Consider the following 15255-nt stretch of genomic DNA (forward strand, 5'->3'; position numbering starts at 1 on the left):
GAGACGGTTGCGAATGGTCCTCGCCGATACCCCAGGAGCAACAATGTCCCTAATTTGCTGGGAAGTGGCGGTGCGGTCCCCTACGGCACTGCGTAGGACCCTACGGTCTTGGCGTGCTTCCGTGCGTCGCTGCGGTTCGGTCCCAGGTCGACGGGCACGTGCACCTTCCGCCGACCACTGGCGACAACATCGATGTATGATGAATAATGAAGTAGAAAATAATTTAATAAGCCGGGAAAATCGTCCGGAACCAGTTCACAATCCAAAAATTTTCAGAATGCAAGATCAACGACAGAAGATTCTGGAATAGTATGGAACATACGATGAAACAGACAAGACAATAGATACCAGCCTTATGACAGAGGAGGACTGCAAAGAAAACAATTATTGTTTGATGTATATTCAAGGTGCTGAGTTTGAAAATTTCGCCTTCGCTCATGGACATCGCTAAGGAGCAAAACAAGGATCCACTCTCGAAGAACATTAAGGAGAAGTGGAGGAGAAAAGAAAGCGTAGCGATTAGACAGTATTATTGAGTTCGCAATGATATTCTTTATAAACGAAAATCGGTTGACAACTCTAGTTAGCTTGCATCCCTGATGAGTGGGTTGTTGTTGTTGTTGTTGTTGTCTTCAGTCCTGAGACTGGTTTGATGCAGCTCTCCATGCTACTCTATCCTGTGCAAGCTGCTTCATCTCCCAGTACCTACTGCAACCTACATCCTTCTGAATCTGCTTACTGTACTCATCTCTCGGTCTCCCTCTACGATTTTTACCCTCCACGCTGCCCTCCAATGCTAAATTTGTGATCCCTTGGTGCCTCAAAACATGTCCTACCAACCGATCCCTTCTTCTAGTCAAGTTGTGCCACAAACTTCTCTTCTCCCCAATCCTATTCAATACCTCCTCATTAGTTACGTGATCTATCCACCTTATCTTCAGTATTCTTCTGTAGCACCACATTTCGAAAGCTTCTATTCTCTTCTTGTCCAAACTAGTTATCGTCCATGTTTCACTTCCATACATGGCTACACTCCAAACAAATACTTTCAGAAACGACTTCCTGATACATAAATCTATATTCGATGTTAACAAATTTCTCTTCTTCAGAAACGCTTTCCTTGCCATTGCCAGTCTACATTTTATATCCTCTCTACTTCGACCATCATCAGTTATTTTACTTCCTAAATAGCAAAACTCCTTTACTACTTTAAGTGTCTCATTTCCTAATCTAATTCCCTCAGCATCACCCGATTTAATTTGACTACATTCCATTATCTTCGTTTTGCTTTTGTTAATGTTCATCTTATATCCTCCTTTCAAGACACTGTCCATTCCGTTCAACTGCTCTTCCAAGTCCTTTGCCGTCTCTGACAGAATTACAATGTCATCGGCGAACCTCAAAGTTTTTACTTCGTCTCCATGAATTTTAATACCTACTCCAAATTTTTCTTTTGTTTCCTTTACTGCTTGCTCAATATACAGATTGAATAACATCGGGGAGAGGCTACAACCCTGTCTCACTCCTTTCCCAACCACTGCTTCCCTTTCATGCCCCTCGACTCTTATTACTGCCATCTGGTTTCTGTACAAATTATAAATAGCCTTTCGCTCCCTGTATTTTACCCCTGCCACCTTTAGAATTTGAAAAAGAGTATTCCAGTCAACATTGTCAAAAGCTTTCTCTAAGTCCACAAATGCTAGAAACGTAGGTTTGCCTTTTCTTAATCTTTCTTCTAAGATAAGTCGTAAGGTCAGTATTGCCTCACGTGTTCCAGCATTTCGACGGAATCCAAACTGATCCTCCCCGAGGTCTGCATCTACCAGTTTTTCCATTCGTCTGTAAAGAATTCGCGTTAGTATTTTGCAGCCGTGGCTTATTAAACTGATAGTTCGGTAATTTTCACATCTGTCAGCACCTGCTTTCTTTGGGATTGGAATTATTATATTCTTCTTGAAGTCTGAGGGTATTTCGCCTGTCTCATACATCTTGCTCACCAGCTGGTAGAGTTTTGTCATGACTGGCTCTCCCAAGGCCGTCATTAGTTCTAATGGAATGTTGTCTACTCCGGGGGCCTTGTTTCGAATCAGGTCTTTCAGTGCTCTGTCAAACTCTTCACGCAGTATCGTATCTCCCATTTCGTCTTCATCTACATCCTCTTCTATTTCCATAATATCGTCCTCAAGTACATCGCCCTTGTATAAACCTTCTATATACTCCTTCCACCTTTCTGCCTTCCCTTCTTTGCTTAGAACTGGGCTGCCATCTGAGCTCTTGATATTCATACACGTGGTTCTCTTCTCTCCAAAGGTCTCTTTAATTTTCCTGTAGGCAGTATCTATCTTACCCCTAGTGAGATAAGCTTCTACATCCTTACATTTGTCCTCTAGCCATCCCTGTTTAGCCATTTTGCACTTCCTGTCGATCTCATTTTTGAGACGTTTGTATTCCTTTTTGCCTGCTTCATTTACTGCATTTTTATATTTTCTCCTTTCATCAATTAAATTCAATATTTCTTCTGTTACCCAAGGATTTCTAGCAGCCCTCGTCTTTGTACCTACTTTATCCTCTGCTGCCTTCACTACTACATCCCTCAAGAGCTACCCATTCTTCTTCTACTGTATTTCTTTCCCCTATTCCTGTCAATTGTTCCCTTATGCTCTCTCTGAAACTCTGTACAACCTCTGGTTCTTTCAGTTTATCCAGGTCCCATCTCCTTAATTTCCCACATTTTTGCAGTTTCTTCAGTTTTAATCTACAGGTCATAACCAATAGATTGTGGTCAGAGTCCACATCTGCCCCTGGAAATGTCTTACAACTTAAAACCTGGTTCCTAAATCTCTGTCTTACCATTATATAATCTATCTGATACCTTTTAGTATCTCCAGGGTTCTTCCACGTATACAACCTTCTTTCATGATTCTTAAACCAAGTGTTAGCTATGATTAAGTTGTGCTCTGTGCAAAATTCTACTAGGCGGCTTCCTCTTTCATTTCTTAGCCCCAATCCATATTCACCTACTATGTTTCCTTCTCTCCCTTTTCCTACACTCGAATTACAGTCACCCATTACTATTAAATTTTCGTCTCCCTTCACTATCTGAATAATTTCTTTTATTTCATCGTACATTTCTTCAATTTCTTCATCATCTGCAGAGCTAGTTGGCATATAAACTTGTACTACTGTAGTAGGTGTGGGCTTCGTATCTATCTTGGCCACAATAATGCGTTCACTATGCTGTTTGTAGTAGCTTACCCGCATTCCTATTTTCCTATTCATTATTAAACCTACTCCTGCATTACCCCTATTTGATTTTGTGTTTATAACCCTGTAGTCACCTGACCAGAAGTCTTGTTCCTCCTGCCACCGAACTTCACTAATTCCCACTATATCTAACTTTAACCTATCCATTTCCCTTTTTAAATTTTCTAACCTACCTGCCCGATTAATGGATCTGACATTCCACGCTCCGATCCGTAGAACGCCAGTTTTCTTTCTCCTGATAACGACATCCTCCTGAGTAGTCCCCGCCCGGAGATCCGAATGGGGGACTATTTTACCTCCGGAATATTTTACCCAAGAGGATGCCATCATCATTTAATCATACAGTAAAGCTGCATGTCCTCGGGAAAAATTACGGCTGTAGTTTCCCCTTGCTTTCAGCCGTTCGCAGTACCAGCACAGCAAGGCCGTTTTGGTTAATGTTGCAAGGCCAGATCAGTCAATCATCCAGACTGTTGCCCCTGCAACTACTGAAAAGGCTGCTGCCCCTCTTCAGGAACCACACGTTTGTCTGGCCTCTCAACAGATACCCCTCCGTTGTGGTTGCACCTACGGTACGGCCATCTGTATCGCTGAGGCACGCAAGCCTCCCCACCAACGGCAAGGTCCATGGTTCATGGGGGGAGGATGAGTGGGTTAATAAATTGATTTGGTATACACATTTCAGTTAGGCACACTTTGGTCCCAGAAAATGCTTTCATAAATTACGAAAAAATTGCTACTTCAGTGATATGGAAAAACGTATTCGATTTTTTCTTGCCAAATGCAAATTATGTCAAAAGGCTAAGCCGCCAACTATTTCTCACAGAGCACCGTTGTTTCCCATTATCCCAGCGAAATTAAAGGAGATGGCTGCAGTCGATTTGTTCGGTCCAATGGTTCGTTCTACTAATGGTTTTGCGTACATTTTGGTAGTAGTGGAATTGACATCAAAATATGTGTATTTTACAAATTTACGCAAAGCAACAGCTCGTTCAGTATCTAATGCTTTCATTAAACAATTTCTTGAAGAAGTGTGTCATGTTGATAAAGTTATATCAGCTAATGGATGATAATTTCGCTCTAAAATTTGGCTTCCTACTCTACGGTGTCGAAGGATTAAACCAATTTTCATTTCACTTTTTCACCCTCAATCTAACGCTTTAGAGAGATGGATGAAGGAAATTAATAAATTGTGTCGTCTTTGTTGTAATCATAATCACAGAACGTGGGATCGGTTTCTTTATATTTTTCAAAACATTCTGAATGAACTTCCTAATGATTCAACTTCTTTACCGCCTATAATGATGTTAAAAAATAAAGCACCGACAAATTGTATTTCTGAAATCGTTCCTTTTCCGCCTACACGGAAACTGCGGCATTCTGAAGTTGTCAACCTGGCTCCACAAAATATTGCATCTGCGGCTGCTAGAAGAGAGAAATCAGCTAAACGTCCTGGTCGTTTAAAAACTTTGTCAGTTAGTCAAAAGGTGTTGATTAAGTCTCATCGTTTGTCTCACAAGGCAAAAGGCTTGAGTCGCAAATTTTTTTCTGCTTTATAAGGGTCCATATAGAGTCCGCAAAATTATTCATGATAACACTGTTGAAGTAGAAACTCTTAAATAACGGCGCTCTAAGGGAATACATCATATATCGAACGGTAAAGTTTTTGTGGAATGACATACTTTTGAGAAATTAGCAGTTACATGTAAACACGCAGAAAATACAGGGATACTGCGCCGTGTTCTAGCGGCAGCACATACACAAAGCAACAGTCAGTCCGCGGGCCGCACAAGGTAGCCGTTGACCGTAAACAATTACTTGCTACGTCACGCTTACCTACAGCTGATCGACCGCTCAGTGCGAATGCACTGACAGCCGGAGACAAATACACAGTCTAATTTTTCCGATTAAATTCAGTATAAAGCTATAGTGACTTGATAACTTACATTATTAACGTTCAGTTTTCCCAGGATACAGTTGTATAAAATATTTAAGAACTTCAGGTAGATTCTCTGCGTGTCCGACGTTAAGAGGACTTGCTATCGAGAAAATTTCAGAAAGAATGTAATTTCGAAGAATAAAATAATAAACTAAAAAGGTAACTATTAACTCAGTTTATTTTTTAGGTTACATAATTCTACTTAGGTATGTACTTTATAAATAATTTGCTGCTCGCGATTACCTGATTTAGTCTTTGTGTTAAATTTTATACTCTATGAATTTACTTGTGAAGTGACATGCTTGCGTACATTTGCTGATTTTGACAATGTTTTATTAATGAACAGGATTGTTACTTCTGTATATTATGCATCGCTTGGCTGGTATGCTTTTTCACTGATGTCATATTTTTTATTATGTGCCTGCTCTGCCTATTTATTTAAATTATAATTGTCACCTGATTAGTTGTGCTGATATGGTTATGTATTTAAGTTATACTTTGTGATTTATCTGCTTGCGCCTTCATGTTTACTTATTAAGAGTACATATGAACATTTATTTGCTTATGCTGATATGTTGCTAATGACCTATTTATTATGTAAGATACATACTTGCTGCTTTGCGTATTGATTGCATATTTACACAGTTCTGTTTTGTTGTCATAACTACTTTTTAATTTAGTATAGAGAAATACCTAAGTGCTGTGTACGAACATAGAGCTTAGGTTATAGATTGTTCGCTTGGCAGAGCCTCCTTGTAGAGATTGTGCTGCATCCACTTGTTGACATTCTGTTCTCTACTGGTATATTTCCTCGGTACTGCATGTTTTGCTTACGCTCAGTGCTTTACATTTTAAGATAAGAAAATGAACTGCTATAATTCTGCGAACTACATGAATCTTCATTGAAGTCACGTGAACTGGAGGATTTATGGAAGCTGTATTACTTCATTATAATAGAAAGGAAGCGGAAGTATTAATTCATTATAATAGAAAGGAAGCGGACGACACGAAATATCAACACTAGTTTTAGACCATTGACAGTTATTACACTGCATTCTTCGTGAGCAATTGAAATAGCAAGTGACACTTGACACAAAAAATATTCCACATGTTTGCTTCTCTTTTCGTATGATTCTTGAAGTGATGTACACACTGTTAAATATTACGGTTTGTTCAAACTGAAGGCTGTTAGAGATCATGTATGCATTTCTTTTATTTTACGATGGACAAAGTAACCAAAATGTCTTTTATAATTCATAATGAGTAGAAGATTTGGCTCAGGTGGATTACACAATGGTTGTGTATGGACACTGTGTCTTCGGATTGTATGGAATGATGAACTGAAGTTTGCACTAGGATTTTATCTGTACTTGTTCGAGGAGACTGACTAGAGGAAAGAGTTGTTATGGAAGTGAAATGATAATGGTGATAAGATTTATATGTATCGACGTATTGAAGAGGTATTATTGAAGTACTGAGATTGTGTGATGTTGATGACTATTCGAGTTTTGGTGGATAAGAGGTAAAGTAAGTGAGGAGCATATTTTTTTATTGGTTTATGGAACAAGAAAGATTGCAGACTAGAACACTCCAGTGGAAGGAAGATTGTCTAAACACACACTTTGTTAAACCAATAAGCAGTATATACTTTTTTTGGAGAGAGGACGTATTTGCATATTTTGGCACACTGACAGTTGCTCAACAACCGTACGTTTTGATTTGGTTTGGGAAACATTGGTCTTGACATGATGCCTATGACGTTGACTAACTATTATTGACTATTACACACTGCTGCCACTACTATTTGATACACATGTTGAACATCAAATTTTGACAGAATTGCATTTACACAGTTAACACTATTCAATTACACAATATTACTTAATATGTGGATGAAAGATGAGGGAGTGTGTTTTGTGTGTTTTCCTTTCCTAATCCCAAATAATTGGTACCGACCTATCTCCTAAATATTATTTTACTTGTTTGTTCTGGCTTGCACTGACACCTATAAATGCAATAGGTTTAATGATATTTGTGTATTTTTAATAGTTAATATGACAATTATTTGATATCATTTGTGTGTTTATTGTAATTTGTATGTTTAGTATAAGAGCACTGATAATAATTTTGTAAAAGCAGTTGTGTGTGCATTCAAACTGTTGTTTGTACTTACACCTATTATCTTTGATGGGTGCCACTTGGAAAGGTTTAATTTCTGCTGATGATCTCTGATGAACTAATTATTGCTGGTGAATATTATGGACTGCACTTGTTCAGCATTGCTGGGTGCCACTGTTGGAACTGCTGAACTACTGAAGAGATGTCACTTGTTGGTGTTTGCACCTGCTCGCCATTGGTGGGTGCCACTGTTGGAACTGCTGCTACTGAAATGATGTCACTTGTTGCTATTTGCACCTGTTAACCATTGCTGGGTTCCACTGTTGGAACTGTCAACTACTCTGAGGAGTGCTATTTGTTTATTGAACTACTGAAAAGATTTTATGTGAATATTTTTGTAAACTGATTTATTGTGCATTTACTGTTTATAAAATGTTACGAGACTCTTACCTGCACCTATTCGTCATTGCTGGTGCAATTAATTGAACTGTTTAACTACTCTGAGAAACGATACTTGGGTAAACTATTATGTAAAATCACATGTATGACAGCATTTGTAGTCCTTACTGTATTTTTATATATTAGGTTATTGAATGGTCAGTGCAGAGCCAAAATTTATTTAGTTGTGTGATATTTACTTATTAATACCATCTTTCATTTTTATCTGTGTTTTTTGGACGAATTTGGTGGTATTGGACCAATTCTGCCAAAAATACCACCAAATTCTAGCCCGTGGAGGGCGGGCATATGAAAGGTGGCTATACTGAGTCACAGCGCCAGAGATTGCGCCAAAGATTATTATTCCGCCCACTCCACTTGCAGTTGTAGTTCAGAGGATGTCGAGTGGAGTTGCTGTTGTGTTGGGCGAGAGAGTAGATGCTGTTCGGTTGGTCTAATGTATAGATGGAAGATGTTGCAATTATCACAGTGTATTTGAGAAAGGAGGTGGACTTTGATTTATGATACTGGTGTAATGGAAAACTTTCGTCAATATATAATGAGGTAAAAAGGTATTACAGATTTCTTTAATGACAATGCCTCTTGGTCACAGGTACAGTCAACAAAGCATCTGGCTCGTGTTCATGTATTAGACTTGTAATTCAGGATTCTATATGCAATTATAGTATTTCTGGTGTTTCAATTAGTTCATTGTAAATGCTGTTTAAGATATTTTGTCGTTTTGAGAAAGAACCGAGCCAGATACATGTACGATGAGTCACACTACCACACACAGAACAGTTACACTCGTGCTTTGTTGTTTCGTTGCTTTTATAGTTGGAGGGGAATTTAATTAAGTCCCCTGCAACTATAAAAGCTACGAAACAGCAAACAACAAACAATTGTGTTAATGGGAATTCCTTGTCATTCTTTATTTTTATTTTATGCAGTCAAATTTCGTGCTAATACTAGTCAGGGCCAACCGGTTACGAGACTTCGTAACCGGTCACACAGCTACTAAAATTATTGCATCTTATTCTTTTAATTGAGCCCCCATGCAAGGTTCGAATCCGGCCTCGGGCATGGATGTGTCTGATGTCATTGGGTTACTTAGGTTTAAGTAGTTTTAATTCTAGGGGACTGATGACCTCAGATAATAAGTCCCATAGTGCTTACAGCCATTTGAACCTATGTCCTTATGAGAGTTAAATGAGTTTCACGAGGCGTGTCTCTCTCTGTAGCCCTATGCATTGTTTTATACGCATTGAGTTCTAGTATATCATCTTCAGATTCGAAACGTGATTTTCCAGAGAGTTTTTTATAGGTGACGTTCCGCGCCACTGGCATAGAAAAGAATCAGCATTGTAACTTGCTACGTGCTTAGTCTTTTTATGTTTATCCTATACGTCGCATCTAGTGAAAGACTGAAATTTAACACTGTCCTAGATTTTCTCACATTACACTTTACTTTTTTATTTTTATAAAATACTTATCCTCAAAAGGAACGTTGGTCACTTGTTCGTTAAGTGTTTACAAATCTTATAAGCCTTTATTTGATTCTAATTAACAGTTGTTCGTTTTTTATAAAATACTTATCCTCAAAAGGAACATTGTCCACTTGTTCGTTAAATGTTTATAAATCGTATAAGCCTTTGTTTGATTCTAATTAACAGTTTTTCGTTTTTGCACATCTATACTGACATAAGACTCACTTGAATACATCAGTTTTTACTTACCATTTTCCATCTACACAATATTGTTTCTTTTGTTTGATATTTTTGTTCGATTATTACATATGACTTATTTAGTGAGTGGTTTTTGCTGCGATGAAAAGTCTGTGTTATCTAGAACAGTGCATTTCTTGATTTATTCGACTTTATTCGTTATTATCAACTAGACTACCAATATATTTTTACTAAACTTTCTGAAAACAAGCTGTTCAGGCCTTGTATATCTTTTGTTAATATTTCTTTGAGTACTCTTTATAGTGTTATAAACTCACTGCTTAACAGCGAACGACCACGTTGGGTGTGGAGACTGATCTGCGTTTGAAAGCAGTGGAGTTTATGACCAATACTAATTCACTCATTAAAACTACTCCTCATCTAATATTATACAAGGAGAAACTAATAATATTACAAAACACAAATATATTAAAAAGGAGGAGAGACGAAACTTGGAAGACGAATATAGAACAGGAATAAAGCAACAGAAAGGGAATTGTCACCGTTACTGAAATATGTTGAGATGGCGGCAACTCATGTTCTTAAATTTAGGTACACACAAATTCCTTTGGCGAGATTCTCCGTTAGCACTCGCTTCAGGAACCTCTTGTGTTCTAAGTTAGGCAGATGCTTAGTTAGACATATTTTCTTCATTCTGTACCTTCATTCCTACCATAGTATGTAGCAATGCACGTCCACCAAGGCATGTATCATCAATTCATGGGTACCTTTAGTTGACCTGTATCGTATCCTTGGCTTTCTACGGGAAAAATAAAGATTACCGCGGTCAACTTTGCCACATGCAGCAATGTTTTGTAGACAGGAGAGTTGTTAGCTCTTGTCTCTCTTTTACTATTAACATTTCTTGAATTGAATATGCCAGGAACATGTTGTCACGTGCACCTGTTGCCCTACAATCCTTACTGAATTACTCAGTTCATTTGATAGAAAACATATTCTTAATACGGGTCATGTCGTGACACATATTTGACAAAAATGGCGACTGGTTCACAACCATTTGAAGTTTCACCTTGATACACTACTGGCCATTAAAATTACTACACCACCAAGATGGCGTGCTAAAGAAGCGAAATTTAACCGACAGGAAGAAGGTGCTGTGATATGCAAATGATTACCTTTTCAGAGCATTCACACTAGATTCGCGCCGGTGGCAACAGCTACAACGTGCTGACATGAGGAAAGTTTCCAACCGATTTCTCATACACAAACAGCAGTTGACCGGTGGTGCCTGGTGAAACGTTGTTGTAATGCCTCGTGTAAGGAGGAGAAATGCGTACCATCACGTTTCCGACTTTGATAAAGGTCGGACGGTAGCCTATCACGATTGTGGTTTATCGTATCGCGACACTGCTGCTCGCGTTGGTCGAGATCCGATGACTGTTAGCAGAATATGGAATCGGTGGGTTCAGGAGAGTAATACGGAACGCCGTGCTAGATCCCAGCGGCCTCGTATGACTAGCAGTCGAGATGACAGGCATCTTATCCGCATGCCTATAACGGATCGTGCAGCCACGTCTCCATCCCTGAGTCAACAGATGGGGACGTATGCAAGACAACAACTATCTCCACGAACAGTTCGAAGACGTTTGCACCAGCATGGACTATCAGCTCGGAGACCATGGCTGCGGTTACCCTTGACGCTGCATCACAGACAGGAGCGCCTGCGATGGTGTACTCAACGACGGACCTGGGTGCACGAATGTCAAAATGTCATTTTTTCGGATGAATCCAGGTTCTGTGTACAGCATCATGATGGTCGCATCCATGTTTGGAGACATTGCGGTGAACGCACATTGGAAGCGTGTATTCGTCATCGCCATGCTGCCGTATCATCCAGCGTGATGGTATGGGGTGCCATTGGTTACTCGTCTCTGTCACCTCTTGTTCGCATTGACGGCAATTTGAACAGTGGATGTTACATTTCAGATGTGTTACGACCCGTGGCTCTACCCTTCATTCGATCCCTCTTGAACCGTACATTTCAGCAGGATCATACACGACTGCATGTTTCAGGTCCTGTACGGCCCATTCTGGATACAGAAAATGTTTAACTGCTACCCTCGCCAGCACATTCATATACATGCATCATTAGTTCTGAATACAGGATTGTAGGTACATCATAGTGTGCTCTTTTACAATGCGTACGTAAATCTATGAAGCCTAGAAGACATTTATACTCTTGAATTTGGTATTTAAGTTGCCTCAACCGCGTGTATAAACATGTCCGTATATACTTCAAGAAAATAGGGGTAGGGTATTTTATCTGGTAATTTATTCCAAGGATTTTACAGTTTTCCATATGTTTGGAAATTTTCTTTGACCAAAGAATTCACTACTCTTTGAGCAGTTTGCTTAAATCGGCAAGAATGACTGTCCTTAATTACATCAGTATTTCCAATCTTAATCATCAACCAATTATTATAGCGAGATTGTCCTCGTAGCCGACAGAAAGTTAATATCCCAGCTACTAGTGCTGATCGGTATCTTCTTATTGTCAGTCTTCTAGCAATATTACTGTGAACATTAATTAGCCCGACTCTTGCCAATCAAAGTAGTTAACTATTACTATCCATTAAATTTAAAAGAACCAAGGATGTCCGCTTTCTGTGGGCCCCTAGTTCATAGGGTGTGCTCCATAGATTAATCTGCATTTAATTTCAATCGAACTGGTCCAATCTGATCCTTTTTACATAATTTTAGACATTAAATCTTAGAAACCTCAGAGACTAAACATGAAGCAATGATTTTATATTATTATTTCATAAATTACTAACAGTGACTATACAGTTGAATTTTTTATTCATTTTACGCTCTCAAGAATGATTTTGACTGTACCATCTCCAGACCATAAGATTATAGCGTAGGCAGAGCAAAACAGAATTAACTGAAGTAGTTTCGCCGTATACTGCACACCTGTCAGCTACGTAAATGGAACAACTTTTTTTTAATTTGTACCGTTTGGTTATAAAAGTAATTTCAGTTCTTGCTCATAGAGTAGTAATAATGGAATATTTCGAGAAAAACGGAAGCATTTCTCTCTAGGTAGTTAGAACAGACGTTTTGTCAACTGAAATCTTTCTCACTGTTCCGTGTGAAAAATGTGGTTTCATGTCTCCTGGAATGTACAACTTATACTAAATGTAACTATGGCGATGTTTATGTTACGACCCCATCAAATATGGTGTGTTTTAGAGCACTCGAGAAACTGTCATGTTGAGAGTAATCAGTCAGATCTCTTTCACATATTTTTACGTCTCTAAACAGTTCATTGCCTTTTGACATTTGGTAAATGTTTGGGAATATAATCAGACTTACACAAAAAAATCTACCGTAGTATTGTTTAGGTCTGCGTGTTCGACAAAGGATAATTTGGGTCCGCATTCCTCGCTCTTTTCTTAATCCAGCTAATGTAAAAATCCAATCAAACAACAGACGACAAGGAGGTAGGTCAAGAAAATAAATACAATAAATAATAAAAGAAACATGGGGAGATTCTTGTATGTGGCTCACTACTTGCACTTTGACTGAGAGATCCGCTTGATGTGATTAAATGTCGGCTGGCATTGGTTTCCGTCAGCAGACTCAGTGTGAACATAGAGGAAAGATTTGCAGTCACCATCGTAACTAGATTTTTTTAAAAATAGAATCTAAACAGACACATCGTAACAGGCTAAGAATCAAGCAAGTCAGATCTTATTGAAATACAACTATGTGATCAAAAGTATCCGGACACCTCCAAAAACAGACGTTTCTCATATTAGGTGCATTGTGCTGCCACTTACTGCGAGGCACTACATATCAATGACCTCAGTTGTCATTAGACATCGTGAGACAGCAGAACTCACGGATTTCGAATGTGGTCAGGTGATTTGGTCTCACTTTTGCCATACGTCTGTACGCGAGATTTCCACACAACTAAACAATCCTGGGTCCACTGTTTCCGATGTGACAGTGAGCGGAAACGTGAAGGGACACGTACAGCACAAAAGCGTACAGACCGACCTCGTCTGTTGACTGACAGAGACCGCCGACTGTCGAAGAAGGTCGTAATGTGTAATACTGATCCAGAACTTCACACAGAAATTCCAGACTGCATCACAATCCACTGCAAGAACTACGTCAGTGTTAAGCGGGCGGTGAGAAAACTTGGATTTCATTGTCGAGCGGCTGCTCATAAGCCACACATCACGCCGATAAATGCCTCAGTTGGTGTAAGAAGCGTGACCATTGGACGATTAAACAGTGGAGTTGTGCGGAGTGACGAATGACGGTGCCCAATGTGGTGATCCGATTGTAGGGTGTGGGTTTGGCGAATGCCCGGTGAACGTCATTGTCCAGCGTGTATAATGCCAACAGAAAAATTCGGAGGTGGTGGTGTTATGGTGTGGTCGTGTTTTTCGTGGACGGGGCTGGCACCGCTTGTTAGCACTATTGCAGCACAGGCCTACATTGAATGTTTTAAGCATCTTCTTGCTTCCCACTGTTGATGAATAATTCGGAGGTGGCGATTGCATCTTTCAACATGATCGAACACCTGTTCGTAATGCACGGCCTGGGGCGGAGTGGCTACACGACAATAACATCCCTGTAATGCTCCAGTGCACTTCAAAGCTCTCCTCAACACTATGCATGGCACACTTAATTCTGCCACATCATTTAAGGTCACCCCTTCTACACTGCCTTTCTCACTACCTTGCGGACCAACCGTAGGTCCATTACTTGCAAATGAGACAATTTAACAGTTCATCTGCTTCCTTTTGGTTTTGAACGAAGACATTCGGTATGTTTAGATTTTCCCATGTGTGTAAATCTTGGTAAGATAAATGTGCAGTAGTCGAATTCCTTGCTGATATTTTCAGGAGGTTTTTTTTTTTTTCAGGAGCTAAGGCCATCAACTGTACATACAGTATATATAAGGAATATGCTTCTTATGACATTTCGTCGTGCAAATCTTCCTTTAAATAACATTTCCCCGATGTCTCAAAGGCCATAGGACATAATCCTTTATTTTGCATTAATTAGTGATGCTCAGGCACCTGGCCCTCATACTGAGTCATTGGTAAAAACAAATAGCAACTGCTAACTTATTTCCTTCCCACTTATTTGTTATTAATAGTAGACCGCTTTCATTTATCCTACCCCACCAAGATTCATTATGTGATCGGAAGTATCCGGACACTTGGCTGAAAATGACTTACAAGTTCGTAACGCCCTAGACCGGTAATGCTGGAATTCAATATGGGTTTGTCCCACCCTTAGCCTTTATGACAGCTTCCATTCTCGCATTCATACGTTGAATCAGGTGTTGGAAGGTTTCTTTGGGAATGGCAGCCCATTCTTCACGGAGTGATGCACTCAGCAGAAGTGTCAAAGTCGGTCGGTGAGGCCTTGCACGAAGTCGACGTTCAAAAACATCCCAAAGGCGTTCTATAGAATTCAGGTCAGGACTCTGTGCAGTCCAGTCCATTACAGGGATGTTATTGTCGTGTAGCCACTGCGCCACAGGTCGTGCCTTATGAACAGGAGCTCGATCGTGTTGAAAGATGCACACGCCATCTCCGAATTGCTCTTCAGCAGTGGGTAGCAAGAACGTGCTTAATACATCACTGTAGACCTGTGCTATGACAGTGCCATGCAAAACAACATGGGGTGCAAACGCCTTCCATGAAAAACACGACGACACGATAACAACATGGCCTCTGAATTTTACCGTTGGAACTACAAACGCTGGCAGATGACGTTCACCGAGCA

This window comes from Schistocerca gregaria, chromosome 3 (assembly GCF_023897955.1).
Source record: "Schistocerca gregaria isolate iqSchGreg1 chromosome 3, iqSchGreg1.2, whole genome shotgun sequence".
Classification (NCBI taxonomy): Eukaryota; Metazoa; Arthropoda; class Insecta; order Orthoptera; family Acrididae; genus Schistocerca; species Schistocerca gregaria.